At 38.7% G+C, this 16219-nt stretch overlaps 2 long non-coding RNA genes across 6 annotated transcripts in view; one reads left to right on the forward strand and one right to left on the reverse strand.

The window, feature by feature from the left end:
• The window catches only part of LOC126588289 (uncharacterized), an 89150-nt gene that overhangs the window by 72014 nt on the left and 917 nt on the right, over positions 1-16219 (forward strand). The gene's annotated exons all lie outside the window — the stretch shown is intronic.
• Positions 1-16219, reverse strand: part of LOC126588291 (uncharacterized) — a 169832-nt gene that overhangs the window by 64797 nt on the left and 88816 nt on the right. The window contains exon 2 of the long non-coding RNA XR_007611399.1: positions 15973-16110. This is a non-coding gene — a long non-coding RNA (uncharacterized LOC126588291). The remainder of the gene's footprint in view (positions 1-15972; positions 16111-16219) is intronic.

Below are 16219 nucleotides of genomic sequence, written 5' to 3' on the forward strand. Positions count from 1 at the left end.
CAAAATATTATTAAAAACATGGATAGAAAACACCTTGAAAAATAAACTTGAATCGTCAAAAGCTCTCTAAAGCCAAAATGCTTGCGTTCTCCACCCCCTCTTTCCCTAATGGCTAAAAAGCCTTATTTATACTACTACAAAATAAAATCCTTACTAGAAAAGGTCTTAGAATAATACTAGGAAACCTAATAAAATAAGAAAACAGAAAATAAAAGGTTTCCTATTTAAACTAAAATTCGGACTTTTCAGAAAATTAGTCTTTTGACCAACCAAATCAATTCAGATTTGGTCCCAAAATGTCTCTTTTGAAAGCTGGGGACGTCCCCTACAAATCCTCAGAAGGAATCTTCCTCAAAATATGCCATATTGACCTTCAAAATACCTAAAACGTCCAGAAACGTCAATCTAGAAAAGCTGCGCGCTGGGCCTTTATTTCTTCACCACGCTCAAACGGCCAAGTAGAAAAATCCGAAACTTTGATACAATCATCTTGAAAAACTCACAAACATCCACCAATTGGAATTACTCCAAAATTCATCATTTTGATCACTTTTTGCTCCAGAGCAAGTCGAATGTCCTACATTGAAAATATATAACAAAGTATCAAAAATCTACCAAAATAACCAATAAATTTATACTAAAATTAGGGTAAAATATATGATATAATATGGACTCATCACACCACTCGACGTTTTTTCTGTTCTTATTGGTTGAAGAAGTTTTCTTCTCGTACGATTCGTAAAAATTCTAAATTATGTGGGAATTGAGTTGCTTTGTGTGTGCTTGATTTCGACTAATGACCGAAATTATGGCAATTTGGAAGATGAGACTTCTCGAGATCCATGAGTTTGGTTCCGATCATAGGAGCTGATGGTGCAAAATGGGTTAGAGTTGTGTTTGTGGTGGTCTTTTTGGTTTTTTTGGGTGGCTGTTTTCTTCACCATATTTGGGTATGAACAAATCCTTGACTAGTTGGGTTGTAACGTCTCATTTGTACTTTCCTCATTTTTGAAATGGTTGTATGATGCATGATGTACGAGGAGCTTTCCACAGGTGACGCCAAATGTACACTTCAATGGGTTCATCATAAGGTTGTAGTGCCGTAGTTTGTCAAACATCAGTTGTAATCTTTCAAGCGATCAGATCTTCTTGGTCTTGACAACTACGTCGTCTACATAACATTCTACGTTTTTATGTAGCATGTCGTTAAAGATCTTTTGCATTACACGTTGATATGTAGCCCTAACGTTCTTCAAGCCAAAGGGCAGTAGATACATTTTAAAATACATAATGATGTTAATATCTTATCTTTGGGAGCTATGCAGACTTGATTGTACCCAGAAGGAGCAGTCCATGAATGATAGCACCTCGTGACCAGTGGTCGCGTCCACCATGATTTCGATGATTGGCAAAGGAAGGTTATCCTTTAGGCAAGCATCATTGAGGTCTCAGAAGTCTACGTAAACATGTATATTTCCAAATTTCTTAAGGACAATGACGATGTTAGAGATCCACTTAGGATATTGCACATTTCGAATGAAGCCTGCTTCGATTAGCTTTCAATCTTGCCCTCAATTTATGGGATAAGCTTGAATCGATAGTGTCTTTGAGTTTGCTTAATTGGTCGTGTTCTAGGCTTGAGTACAAGACTATGCACGATAATGGTAGGGTCAAGGCCGGGCATTTCCTTATAGGTCCAAACAAAGACGTCTTTGTACTCCAATAGTAGTTGGTAGTACTCCTTGATTTTGTCTGCACTTAGCAGTGCACTTACGAAGATAGGCTTCGACCCCTCATTTGTACCTAAGTTAAGCTCCTTGAGATCATCAATTGTGGCTTGCCCTCCATCCTCAAGCTTTGGTGGCGCAACAGTGACGTCTTCCTCAGGGATTTCGTCTTTTTTATCTTCTTGGATCGTGATGTGGAAGACGTCTTGGACCTCTTCTTCAGTGTCATCCTTTTGGGCTTGTTGGCGTGAAGATTGACCAGTGTGGACAATGGTGCGCCTTCTTACCTTCAGTGGTCCTTTTGTGTCAACCTCCAAGGTTGTTTGGCGCTTCATCCTTAAAGGAATCGAGTTTCGAAAGTCGTATTTTTGTGTTAAACCGTCAAGCTTTTCTTCTTTTGGCGTTGTCTTCCTTTTTCTAGAAGGCTTCTAGGTTTCTTCAAGTCTTTCCAAAGCCAACCGTCGTGGATGAGAGCTAGCCGTATTACGTTGTTTCTTAGTTTTTTGATAACCTTTCGAAAACAGAGCTTTGGGGTGTTAGCATGTTAAGTCGTTTAAAGATAGAAGTTCGAACTTGTTGATGCGAAAATTAACTTAACACACAATTTAACCCTCTTTTGACAACTGTAGTATAAGTATAAGTAGGGATCGTTCTGGACCGGGGATTAGGAGGGCTTGCTAATAACCTCTAAACTGACTCAAAAACATATAACTAAACTTAAAAATACTTAACAAGATTCACAAGACTCAATGCAAACTTAAAATACTCAAAACAACTTAAAAAAACTAAATAAACTTAAACTAGACACTAGGAATGACTTTGGACGAAAATTGACTTTTACTTGAATCAAAATATTTAAAAACACAAATTAAAATAGATTCTAACTAATTAGACACACTAAAGTAAAGAGGGATTGAGTTTTGGACGAAGTTGAAACAAACAAAGAAATATGAAAAACTAGACAGATTGTAAAACAAATTTGAGAAATAAGATGATGGATGGGATAGCTAGAGGCTTTTTCTCCACACATGATATGTATGCAAATAACTCGATTTCCAGTTACTACTTCATTAAATTATGAACGACAATGCCCCAAATTAACCGTGACATCACTAGTTAACCCTCAGATTTTCCTTGTTTTATTGGAATGGATGACATCATTCGACAACCCAAAACATTCTTCTAAAGTTCCCTACATGACATCATAATAGAGATACAATCAAAGATCATTACGTTTAATGAAAATCATAAGCATTGACAAAGCACTTGCAACTATGACATCATGTCACTCATGCTAGGAATTGAACTTAACGCGATCGTTTATAAGCGACCTCCACTACTTATGAATTTAAGTTTGTAATGATTATGTGAAACTTTCTTATATTCTAGCATCGGATTTATGCATGCCAATTAAGTGTCGACCCTTAAATAACAAATACAAATAAGTTATCAATCAAATAGTTAAGCCAATTGCATTCACGATTCAAGAGTTCATAACTGGAATTTACCAAATTATATTGCACACATAATCATGGCTTTAAAATCACCCCTAGCCAAGAGGGGTTTAGCCATTCATATTTACAACAAAACGAAAGGAAATGAATTTAAACATTAGAAACAAAAGAAAGAAAACACCTAAACGTTCCAACGATCCAAGTTGGACAACAAGAACGTCCAAGCACTTTCCTTCCCTTCCTTTGCTATGGCACAAGGTGTTGGTGAGTGTTTGAAGGTTTGTTTGTATGGAGGAATGGAATGGATGTGTTTGGATGAAGGTTGTATTGAAATACGGATGAATGATCAAGCAAGTATCAACTCAATTTATGTTACACACACTTCCTTTTATAGAGGAAATGCATGGCAATGGAGGGGAACATGGAGTGGTGTAGCAATTGAATGCAATGATGCATGAAATCTGACATGATGGAGGGAACAAGGAATGGTGTAGCAATTGAGTGCAATGATTCGATGTAATGATGCATGAATCTGAAATGATGGAGGGAACAAGGAATGGTGTAGCAATTGAGTGCAATGAGTGGTGTTTGAAATGATTCAAAGGTGAAAGTGAAGTGATGATGCAACGCATGGGGGTAAAATGTAGTGGTGTTGCAGCTAGGGAACATGAATGATTGTGAACATGATAGAGAAAGGAAAGGGACGTGGAATGATGCAACAAATGAGTCAATGGAGGGAACATGAATGATGATGCACGGCATAGGAATCCAAGGGGAGTGCAATGGTGGTGCACGACAATGATGGAAAGGTGAATGGTGGAGTGACACCCCTTTGTGGCTGAGCTCTTTGTCCTTTTTACATTAATTCTTCTTTCTCTTTAACATATTCCTACCCTCTTTAGTCTTCAATTTCATCCATCCACCTTGCTCCATGCATGTGCTATTCATTCCAAGCCCAAAATTGCTCTAAAATGCACCAAAATGCATTTATTGCTTCATAAGGCCTATGGACCTACAAACACACAAAAATAGCTTAAAATACATAATTAACTAAGAAATAACAACATAAATGCATGAGAACAAGCTAACTCAGTCGCATAAATATGCTCCTATCACTTGTCCACCAATGCAATCAAGTGCCGAAATTCTAGGTTTTGAATGATTCAGCATATCGAAGATTGACGTTCGAGGGGTGGGTTTTGGCTCCTCTTGATCTTGTTCAATGCTCACGCTAATGTGCTGAGAGCTAGTGTTTTTCGCATTGCTTGAAATCTTAACAGGTGTATTTAGTGTGAAGCCAAGTCAAGCTTTATTGTTGTTAACTCCGTAACCATGCTCCTTCAACTTCTTTTGAGTTTCGGTGAGGTCATGTTCTTTGTTGTTGATGGTGTTTGCATTCTTCTTTCCAAGATTTGAAGTGGAGGCGAAATCTTACCCAACCTTAGACATGAGTTTGTAGGTGTTTGGGTCGAAAACTTCTTCGGTCCTCTTCGTTAAAAGAGAGTATGGTTCTGCCCCCTTTGGTAGGGGTTTTACAAAACCTTGAGGTGGTTTTGAATCTTTAGCATTGCCTAGTTGTGTCAGAGGTAAAATTGCATTTGTCTTAAGTAGTTTTACATCATCCTTGTGCAACTGGGTGTCGGCTTTGCTTGTTTCAGTTTCGAATGGGGATTGCCCATTCTTTATTCTTGACATTGGGATGTATCCGAAGACAGGTGTGTTTGGTCCTTTTGAGGGCGTCACACTTCCTTTGGATATTGTGGGCTCACCAGGCTCATCGTCGTCTTTGCTTGAGGATGGCACGAATTCTCCTTCTTGTTTCTTGGGCATAGCTTGCCACTTCTGCTTTTTGGGTACGGCTTTGCCTATGGATTTGATCTCTTTTGGAAGAGCTTCAAGCACCATGTTTTCATCCATGTAGAACTTGGCATCTACGAAGTGTGATTCGGCTTCAGTGAATGGTTTAGTGTCGCCTTGTATCACCTTTACTCCTTCTCGGTAGAACTTCAAGCATTGATCAAAGCCTTCCTAAGAGCAAGTTGTAGGAAGTTCTTGCATCAATCATGTGGAATAGAGTGCTTGACTTAAGTTTGCCAATGGTCATCTCCACTCGGATCATGCCCATCGCTCTTTGTCCTCCTTGGTTAAAACCTTGGATTAGGAGGCGGCTTCGGGATAGTTCATCCACCTTGATGCTGATTGTGGTCATTGTTCACATTGGCATCACGTTTATGGTCGACCCACCATCCACAAACAAGCGGTTCATTTTGTTATCTCTCATGTACCCAGAGACGAAGAGATGATGGTTGTGAGGCTTGGACCTTAGCAGCAAGTCTTTGTCAGCGAAGTTGATTGTGTCATGGGTGGCACAACATGTGGTATATTCATGTGGCCGAATTTTCAAGCCTTCATCCTTACTTTGTTGTACCTCGTGGTCATCAGGACTCGCCAAGACCTATACTAGTGCTTTTAGCATCTCCTTGGGCAATCGTAGTGCTTCCTCGATGCTAAAGTGTGATGGCAGGCTTTCTTTAGGTGTGAAGGTCTTCTCTTCCTCGATGGCGAAAACTTTGCCTTTTGAGGGCTCTTTTATCTCTACTTCAACCATGTGACAGGCAACAATAATGCACTTTTGGAAGAAGTCTTTTGGGAAGTATGATGTGAAATATATAAGCACACAAATTAAACCCTCTTTTTATCAATTGTAGCAAAGTATGTAAGTAGGGATCGTTCTAGGCCAGGGATTAGGAGGGATTGCTAAATCACTTGAAAACTAACTCAAAACGTAAAAACAAAGTTTAAAACACTAAACTAGACTCAAAGAATGCAAAACTAAACTCTAAAACACTAAAACAAACCAAAAGACTCAAAACAGCCCAGAAACACTCAAAACTGCCTTAAAAACACTTTCTGGGCAGTTTTGAACACAAAACACAATTTGGACGAAAATAGGTTGTAACTTGACTCAAGACACTTAAAAACACAAACTAAATTGATTTCTAACTAATCTAACACTTCAAAATAAATGGGGATTGAGTTTTGACGAATTTAAAAACAAAACAGAAACTTTGTAACTTGAACAGATTTGAAAACGAATTTGGCTAAAGTTAATGGATGGAAAGCTAGCTAAGGGGTTCTTCTCCACACATGTCACACTTGCGTACGAAACGATTTCCAATTGCTTTTCAATAGATTATGAATTCCCAACGCCCTAGATTAACCGTGAATTGCACTAATTTACCCTCAAATTTTCCTAAAGTTATCGAATTGGATGAATTGCATACGACAACCCATGGCATTCCTCACAAGTTCCCTGCATGAATTGCATAAAAAAGATACAAGCAAAGATCATTAAGTTCTATGAAAACCATAAGCATTGGCGAGGCACTTGTTACTATGAATTGCGTGAAACTTACGCCAAGAATTTACTTAACACGATTGTGATCAACAACCTTTACTACTTTCGAATATAAGTTCATAACGATTAGGTGAAAGTCCCTTATATTCTAGCATCAAACTTATGCATGAAAATTAAGCGTGCACTCTCAACCAACACACACAAATCAGTTTTAATTCATATAGATAAGTAAATTCAATTCACAACTTATGAAACGCAATTAGAAGTAATCAAATCATATAGCAAGCATAAACACGGTTTCGAATCCCCCCTAGCCAAGGGGGGGTTTAGTTCCTCATATGCACAAAGCAAAGATAAATAAGTTTAAACATTGAAATCCAAAGAAAGAGAACACCTAAAACACTCCAACTTCGCAGTAGGTGCATCCACGATTCCTCATTCCTCCTTGCTACGGCACAGAGACTTTGGATAGGTTTTTGGGTTATTAAATGGTGTAGAATGGATGGGGGATGTATGGTGGTGTTTAGGATGGATGGGTGGTGCGGCAATGGGTGGTTTTTGGTAGAAATTTGGGAGAATGGTGGTGGAAGGCTGCGGCAAAGGGCAAGGCAAATTTCTGGCGTGAATTGTGAATTATGAGAGGTGGTAAATTCGGCCAAGGGGGTTTATAAGTATATATAGGCATTTAAAACCCTACGTAAATCAGATATGGACTTGAATAACCCAAATCCACAAGGAAAAAGGCCTAGAAATCAGAATTAAAAGGGGAAAAAGTCAACAAGGTGCGGCAGGTATGGATAATGCAAGGCAAGGAAAACAGATTCTAACAAGGGCTAGGTGCGGCAAGTTTTGGGAAATAAGGATAGGGCTTCTAGAAAGCCGAAAACCAAGAGGAAATAGGCCCTAACCCACGGCAAGGATGAGGAAATATTCTAAAACCCTTCTTTGTGTCTTCCAACGCTTAGGAACCTTCTAATGTTGCTGAAACATAAGGCCAACTAGGTTTAGGAAAGATCAACCCAAAGTAGAAACTTTTAGGCCTAACTTTCCTACTTCAAGTAGGAAACCTTGTTTGAGTAGGAATCTTCATTCTTCTAGGAATCCATCTTCAACTAGGAATCCCTCGTTGATTAGGAATCCTTCTTCAATTAGTACTCCTCTGTGGACTAGGAATCCTCAAAACTTCAAATCTTCAATCTCGTCCATTCCTTTTGTTCCAAGCATGTGCTATTCAATCCAAGCTCACTTTTGCTCCAAAAGCTCCAATTTGCATCATTTTGTATAATATGCCCTTAAAACCTGAAAACACATAAAACTAGCTTAAAAGACTACTTAAACTAAGAAAACATAACGAAGATGCATAAGAACTAGCTAACTAAGGCGCATAAATATGCTCCTATCAAATTCCCCCACACTTAGCTTTTGCTAGTCCTCGAGCAAAACAAAGAAACAAAAGAAAAACAAAACGAAACAAAACAAGCAAAACACAACCTAAACCCTCCAACATTTACCTCAGGGATTTCCCATGCACATGACATATTAAAAATCATCATTCCCACAGATTTTAGTCATCTTCACACTTAAGCACATACTTAATCATAGTCACCACGTACTAGTTCACATTTAACCAATTAAAACGATGTTTTGAATGTAGTAACATGCCTTAGAGAATTTGCTCAATTCCTTACAAGATATGCACTCAATTTTCACACAGATTTTCTGACTACACACCTTATACTAGTTATATGTGAGAAGATTGATGTAGACATAAAAACGAACGCTCACATATATATATAACAAAGAAAGCATGTTCTGGAGTTAATAAGCATTTAGATATGATCTCATGAATGGAATGCTACTACTTAGACGCGAGAACCAGTGACACCATATGCTCATACTAATTTTAAACTCCACAAATTGAAACACACAACACTCAAGATTAAAGTCAAGGGTTGTAACAGGGCTTTGGGGTATTGGCTAACAAAGACAGATATGGATGACAAACGTTCTTAAAGCAATAGCAAGCAAATGAATGAAATCGAAACTTAGAATTCACTTTAGAGCTCAGAAATCAATTTCTAAACACAAGGGGAAGATTCATGCAACACTTAGGGTCAAATTCAACTTTTTGGACCCTTTCTTCAACAATCAACACTTTAGAACACTTTTTCACATCTTTTTCAACTCTTTTTCAAACTTTTCACAACTTTTTTTTTTCCTTCTATTTTTCCACGAATTTTTTCTTTCTTTTCTTTTCTCTTTTCTACCCGTGCCACATTAAAGACTTTGGCACACACATACATCAAATTCCCCCACACTTGTTTTCTGCAATACCATGATCAAAAGGAATTCATCTTGAGTCATGCTTAACTATGCTTTAAGAACAAGGGTATGGATGGTCCTAATCTAGGCTAGGTGAGGATAATGTGGGTTAACAAAGAATATAGGCTAAACAAGGCTTAGCGAGGTTAAAACCTACAAAACAAATGAACATGGGGGACACGGCAATTTGGCTTAAATGGTGGTCACTACACAACTTCATCTTGAATATGTGTTATGCAAATCAATAGCATGCTTTGAATGAAATAGGCATGAGTTCTAGTGTTTGGAACTAAATGATGAAACACCTTCTAAGTAGTAACCAAGCAAAGAATAATGAAATCATGCAACGACTTTAGAAAACAATAATGCACAGATTATTAACTCTCCAAATAAACGTTTAGGCTCAAGTCTCACAAGGTTGTAGGGTTAGTTTGAGTTCCTTCCTTCAAGCATGTTACAAAAACTAATTTTTTTTCCTTTATGATTACATGTGAATTCATAAGTTATAACCACAACCAAGCATAAACCAAAGAGTAATTCAAACTTCCATCCATGTTTATAACTCTCTTTAACAGTCATGCAATTAAAAATCGAATCCTCATCATTGTGTTGGAAGGTACCCTAAGACACAAACAAACACGCAAAACAACTTTAAAACGACTCTTTTTGGTTTTTTCAAAACATTTTTTCAAATTTTTTCTGGGATTTTCGGAATTTTATATAAAACACACTAAAATGCATCAAAACAGCCTAAAAACACCTAAAAACAGCAAGAAACAACATTGGAAATTATGGGTGATACAACCCTACGAATTTGCATCAAAACACTTTGGTTACCCCCCCCCCCCCAACACTAAATCAAACATTGTCCTCAATGTTTTAAGCATAAACTAACACAAAGAACAAGTAAACAAACACAAACAACAACTAACATAATAAACATGGCAGAAACGAAATAAACAACAAAGAGAAGGGTTTAGGAACGCAAATCTGGAATTAGGGTGATTCCTTGGTCTTCCTTTGTTGCATGCATGGGTTGCCTCCCAAGTAGCGCTTGCTTTAACGTCTTGCAGCCAGATGAAGAACTCATTCACTCCTCATTGGAGCCCACGGCATGCAGGGAGATGTCCTCCACGGCATGCTCCTCAAAGTGCTCATAATAGGGCTTCAATCGGTGCCCATTCACCTTGAATTCGTGTCCCATTTTCAAGCTTTGGATTTGGACTGCACCATGAACAAAAACATTAGTAACAACAAACGGTCCGATCCACTTAGAACGTAACTTACCGGGAAACAACCGTAAACGGGAGTTGAACAAGAGCACTTTCTGGCCGATGGAGAATGTTTTGCCTCGAATCATCTTATCATGGAAAGCTTTGGTCTTCTCCTTGTAAATGCTAGCATTCTCGTACGCCTCATGCCTTATCTCATCAAGTTCATTTAGTTGAAACTTCCTATGACTTCCTGCGGCATTTAGGTCTATATTGAACTTCTTGACGGCCCAATGAGCTTTGTGTTCCAATCCAACGGGGAGATGCACGGCTTGCCATAGATGAGCCTAAATGGGGACATTCCAATGGGTGTCTTGTACGCCGTACGATATGCACATAGTGCATCATCTAACCGTAAGCTCAAATCCTTCCTTGTAGGCCCAACGGTCTTCTCTAGAATTTGTTTGATCTCACGGTTGGAAACCTCGGCTTGGCCATTCGTTTAAGGATGGTAAGGTGTAGAAACCCTATGGTTGACATTGTATTTCCTCAATAACGCCTCTATGGTCCGGTTGCAAAAGTGCGATCCTCCATCACTTATGATGACAACTGGCATGCCAAACCTTGCAAAAATGTTAGTTCTAATAAAATCTGCAACCACTTTAAAGTCATTAGTCAGGGTGGCTTTAGCTTCCACCTACTTCGACACATAATCAACTGCAAGCAAAATATACATAAAACCATACGAGGAAGGAAAGGGACCCATAAAATCAATTCCCCAAACATAAAAAATTTCAATATTAAGGATAGAAACTTGCGGCATTTGATCCCTAGCACCTATGTTACCCATTCTTTGTCATTTATCACATGTTAAGCAAAAAGTTCTAGCATCCTTAAATATACTAGGCCAATAGAATCCACATTGTAATACCTTGAGGGCTGTTCTTTGTGTGCCAAAGTGCCCACCACATGCATATGTATGACAAAAGCTTAGAATAGAATGAAATTTAGAATTATGCACACATCAACGTACAATCTGATCCGGGCAAAATTTCCATAAATATGGATCATCCCACACATAAAACGTGCATCATGCTTTAACTTATCACGTGGTGCCTAGTGAAAGTGCTAGGAATTCGTTTTGACACCAAAAAATTAACCAAATCGGCATACCAAGGCTCACTTACCTTTATGGACAGCAATTATTCATTGGGGAATGTCTCGGCAATGGGTAGGAACTCCTCATTATGCACCATGCGGCTTAGGTGGTCAGCCACCACGTTCTCACTTCCCTTCTTGTCACGAATCTCAATATCGAACTCTTGAAGTAGCAACATCCAACGAATTAGCCGCGGCTTGGCATCCTTTTTAGTGAGCAAGTACTTCAAAGCTGCATGGTCAGTGAAAACAATTACTTTAGTACCAATTAAATATGATCTAAACTTATCTAAAGCAAAAACAACGGCAAGAAGTTTTATTTCCGTAGTGGAATAGTTCAACTGCGCATCATTCAACGTCCGTGAGGCATAGTAGATGACATGTGGCCTCTTATCCTTCCTTTGTCCCAAAACAGCTCCTAAAGCATAATCGGACGCATCACACATAAGCTCGAAAGGTAGGCTCCAATCCGGTGGGACAATGATTGGTGTCATGGTCAACAACTCCTTGAGTTGGTTGAATGATGTCGTGCATGCCTCATTAAACTCAAATGTCACATCTTTTTGTAGGAGTCAGCAAAGAGGTTGTGCCACCTTTGAGAAGTCTTTGATGAACCTACGATAAAAACCTGCATGGCCAAGAAAAGAACGAACCTCTCTAACCGAAGTAGGAGAGGGTAAGTGATGCACAAGATCTATCTTTGACTTATCAACCTCAATACCATTTTCAGAGATGATATGACCCAAAACTATGCCTTGTTTAACCATAAAATGACATTTTTCCCAATTACGCACAAGGTTAGTTTCAACGCAATGTTTTAAGATCAAGCTAAGATTATGCAAACAACCATTAAAAGAATCACCAAAGACGCTAAAATCATCCATAAAAACCTCAATTATTTTCTCAACATAATAAAAAAATATACTCATCATGCATCTTTGAAATGTGGTAGGTGCATTACATAAACCAAAAGGCATGCGACGATAAGCAAATGTACCAAAAGGACATGTAAAAGTGGTTTTTTCTTGGTCCTCGGGTGCTATGACAATTTGATTATAACTAGAATAACCATCAAGAAAACAATAAAAAGCATAACCGGCTAACCTCTCAAGCATTTGATCAATGAATGGCAAGGGAAAGTGATCATTCCTTGTAGTGGCGTTTAGCTTTCTATAGTCGATACACACTCTCCAACTGGTTTGAATGCGAGTTGGCACAAGTTCATTCTCTGCATTTGCTACCACCGTCACTCCGGATTTCTTTGGGACGCATTGAACGAGCGAAACCCACTTACTATTCGAGATTGGATAGATAACTCCACAATCTAAAAGCTTGATGACTTCTTTCTTCACAACTTCCATCATAGGAGGGTTAAGTCGACGTTGAGCCTCTCGAGATGTTTTAGACCCCTCCTCCAAAAGTATGCGATGCATGCAAGTTGTGGGGCTAATTCCTTTGATGTCAGCCAACGTCCACCCAATTGCTGTTTTGTACTCCTTTAACACCTCACTAACTTACCTTCTTCTTGTACCGTGAGTGAAATGGAGATGATAACGGGCAACGTCTCATCCTCTCCCAAGTAAACGTACTTCAAGTGACTAGGCAACGTCTCACCCTCCATTCTCTATCAATTGTGGGCACTTGTCCGTAAGGTGTCATTGCATGGAGCACACGCCACAAGCACCCACATTTTGCACTTTTGGTCCTTCCACAACCTGAGAAAGAAGAGTAGTAAGGTTAGCCATTTGATTTTGAAGTTCGGAGATAGCACTTACCTCATTTACTTGGTGTTGCCGTGGGGTGCTTCTTTGTCCAACACCTTCGTATTGTTGATCGTTCAACGCTCGATTAGCTATCAAGGTCTTTGCTGCTATGGGAGTCTTGTCCACCAAAGCTCCTCCCGCCGAGGCATCTAGCATTTGACGTTCGATTGGTAGAAGCCCTTCGTAAAAGTATTGTAGAAGAAGCTCCTCCTTCATTTGATGTTGTAGACAAGAAGCAACAAAAGATTTAAAACGTTCATAATACGTAGGGAAAGACTCACCTTCATCTTGTTGAATTCCACTTATCCTTTTTCGTAGGAGAATGACTCGAGAAGTTGGGAAAAACTTCTCTAAGAAAGCCCGTTTCATGCTCTCCCAAGATGTGACCGTTCCGAGAGCTAATTCATACAACCAATCTTTTGCCTTTTCCAAGAGAGAAAAGAGAAAGGCCTTCATCTTCAATATGCTCCCGTCAACATTGATTGGAGTCATGCTTGAACACACCACCTCGAATTCTTTCAAGTGCTTGTTAGGAACCTCCATGGACAACCCATGGTACTTCGGAATGTGGTGTAGCAAACTTGACTTCAATTCGAATTCCTCAGTCTTTCCTTGGGCAGCCGTGGGGTATTGGATACATAGGGTTGCGGCATTGTCCAATCCCGAAGCCGAAAGCTCCTTGATTGTACGATTGTCTTGTGCCATAACTTCCTCTTCTTCACCCACACTTGCTATGGGTTGCTCTTCCTCAAAATCAACTTCGGCTTTTGAGTTTGAACTTGATTCACTAGGTTCTGGATTCTTCCTTTTTCGTCTCAATTCTCTCTCGAAATCGTCGTCAAAGTCCAAGATGTGTTCACGAATCGGATGAGAACTCCGAGTCATAAACTAGTACCTAAAACAGAAAACAAAACAAACTCAGAATTTGGAATGAATTAAAATAAACAGAAATAAAACAATCCAAGGGATTAGCAAAGTTGCTAATCCCCAGCAATGGCGCCAAAAATTTGATGCGAAATATATAAGCACACAAATTAAACCCTCTTTTTATCAATTGTAGCAAAGTATGTAGATAGGGATCGTTCTAGGCCAGGGATTAGGAGGGATTGCTAAATCACTTGAAAACTGACTCAAAACGTAAAAACAAAGTTTAAAACACTAAACTAGACTCAAAGAATGCAAAACTAAACTCTAAAACACTAAAACAAACCAAAAGACTCAAAACAGCCCAGAAACACTCAAAACTGCCTTAAAAACACTTTCTGGGCAGTTTTGAACACAAAACACAATTTGGACGAAAATAGGTTGTAACTTGACTCAAGACACTTAAAAACACAAACTAAATTGATTTCTAACTAATCTAACACTTCAAAATAAATGGGGATTGAGTTTTGACGAATTTAAAAACAAAACAGAAACTTTGTAACTTGAACAAATTTGAAAACGAATTTGGCTAAAGTTAATGGATGGAAAGCTAGCTAAGGGGTTCTTCTCCACACATGTCACACTTGCATACGAAATGATTTCCAATTGCTTTTCAATAGATTATGAATTCCCAACGCCCCAGATTAACCGTGAATTGCACTAATTAACCCTCAAATTTTCCTAAAGTTATCGAATTGGATGAATTGCATACGACAACCCAAGGCATTCCTCACAAGTTCCCTGCATGAATTGCATAACAAAGATACAAGCAAAGATCATTAAGTTCTATGAAAACCATAAGCATTGGCGAGACACTTGTTACTATGAATTGCATGAAACTTACGCCAAGAATTTACTTAACACGATTGTGATAAACAACCTTTACTACTTTCGAATACAAGTTGATAACGATTAGGTGAAAGTCCCTTATATTCTAGCATCAAACTTATGCATGAAAATTAAGCGTGCACTCTCAACCAACACACACAAATCAGTTTTAATTCATATAGATAAGTAAATTCAATTCACAACTTATGAAACGCAATTAGAAGTAATCAAATCATATAGCAAGCATAAACACAGTTTCGAATCCCCCCTAGCCAAGGGGGGTTTAGTTCCTCATATGTACAAAGCAAAGATAAATAAGTTTAAACATTGAAATCCAAAGAAAGAGAACACCTAAAACGCTCCAACTTCGCAGTAGGTGCATCCACGATTCCTCCTTCCTCCTTGCTGCGGCACAAAGACTTTGGATAGGCGCGGAGGTCGCACAATGGTGAAACATGTAACTTTTATGGCATCTTAGTTAATGTTATTAAAGTACAATTTACTAGAGGTTTTAAGGTGATTATTTTCAAATGTCATTGGTACAATACAAATAGAAGAGGTAAAAGAGTTATACGGGATTATCATCTTACATCATTTAATGTAAATAATCGTTGGTACAATGGTGATCCGTATGTGTTAGTTAAACAAGCACATCAATTATTTTATATTGATAACTTAAAATTGGGTCATCCAAGATACAACATAGACACATTTTGGATGTTCCTGAGAAAGATGATGATGATGAGGAGGAGGAGGACAATGCCACTGATGAAGACGATGATGAGTATGTAGATGAAACTAAAAATTCTACAAGGTGGGTCCATAATGACAATGAAGTTGATATATCATTATGTAGAGATGATGTTGATCCTAAATCTTTTGATATTAACAATGAGGAGGTTCGAAGAATGCTAGGGCTACAGAGGGATGAGGAGGAGGAGGAAGAAAAAGATGAGGAAGAGGAGGAGGAAGAGGATGATGAGGAGGAGAATGTTGCAACCAGCGATACTAATGATGATTACAATTGATGACTATGATGAGATCTATGCATTATAAATTATGTTTATTATCCTACAATAGTAAATATATTTGCTTGTCATTTTACATTATGCTTATAATGGTTTGTGTTTGTATATATTAACACTTTGGTTGTGTTATTTACTTTTATGTTTCATATTTAGATGACAACTTCTACGCAACGAGGAAAGCGGGTAAAGGATCCCTTACCTCCTCCAAATGATGCATTTGCACCGCCACCACCACCTTCTCCGCCACCTCCTCCACCACTAACTCCACCTCCGCGAGGAAAGAGGGTGAAATGGGTGAGGGATCCCTTACCTCATCCTCCAAATGATGTACTTGCACCTCATCCGCCACCTCTTCCACCAACACCTCTTGCATCACCGTCCGCCACCTCCTCCACCAATCAATCGGTTGAAGAAGAAACTTTTTCACTGCTCCGGCTTACTACGCT

The sequence above is a fragment of the Malus sylvestris genome, chromosome 11 (assembly GCF_916048215.2).
Source record: "Malus sylvestris chromosome 11, drMalSylv7.2, whole genome shotgun sequence".
Classification (NCBI taxonomy): domain Eukaryota; kingdom Viridiplantae; phylum Streptophyta; class Magnoliopsida; order Rosales; family Rosaceae; genus Malus; species Malus sylvestris.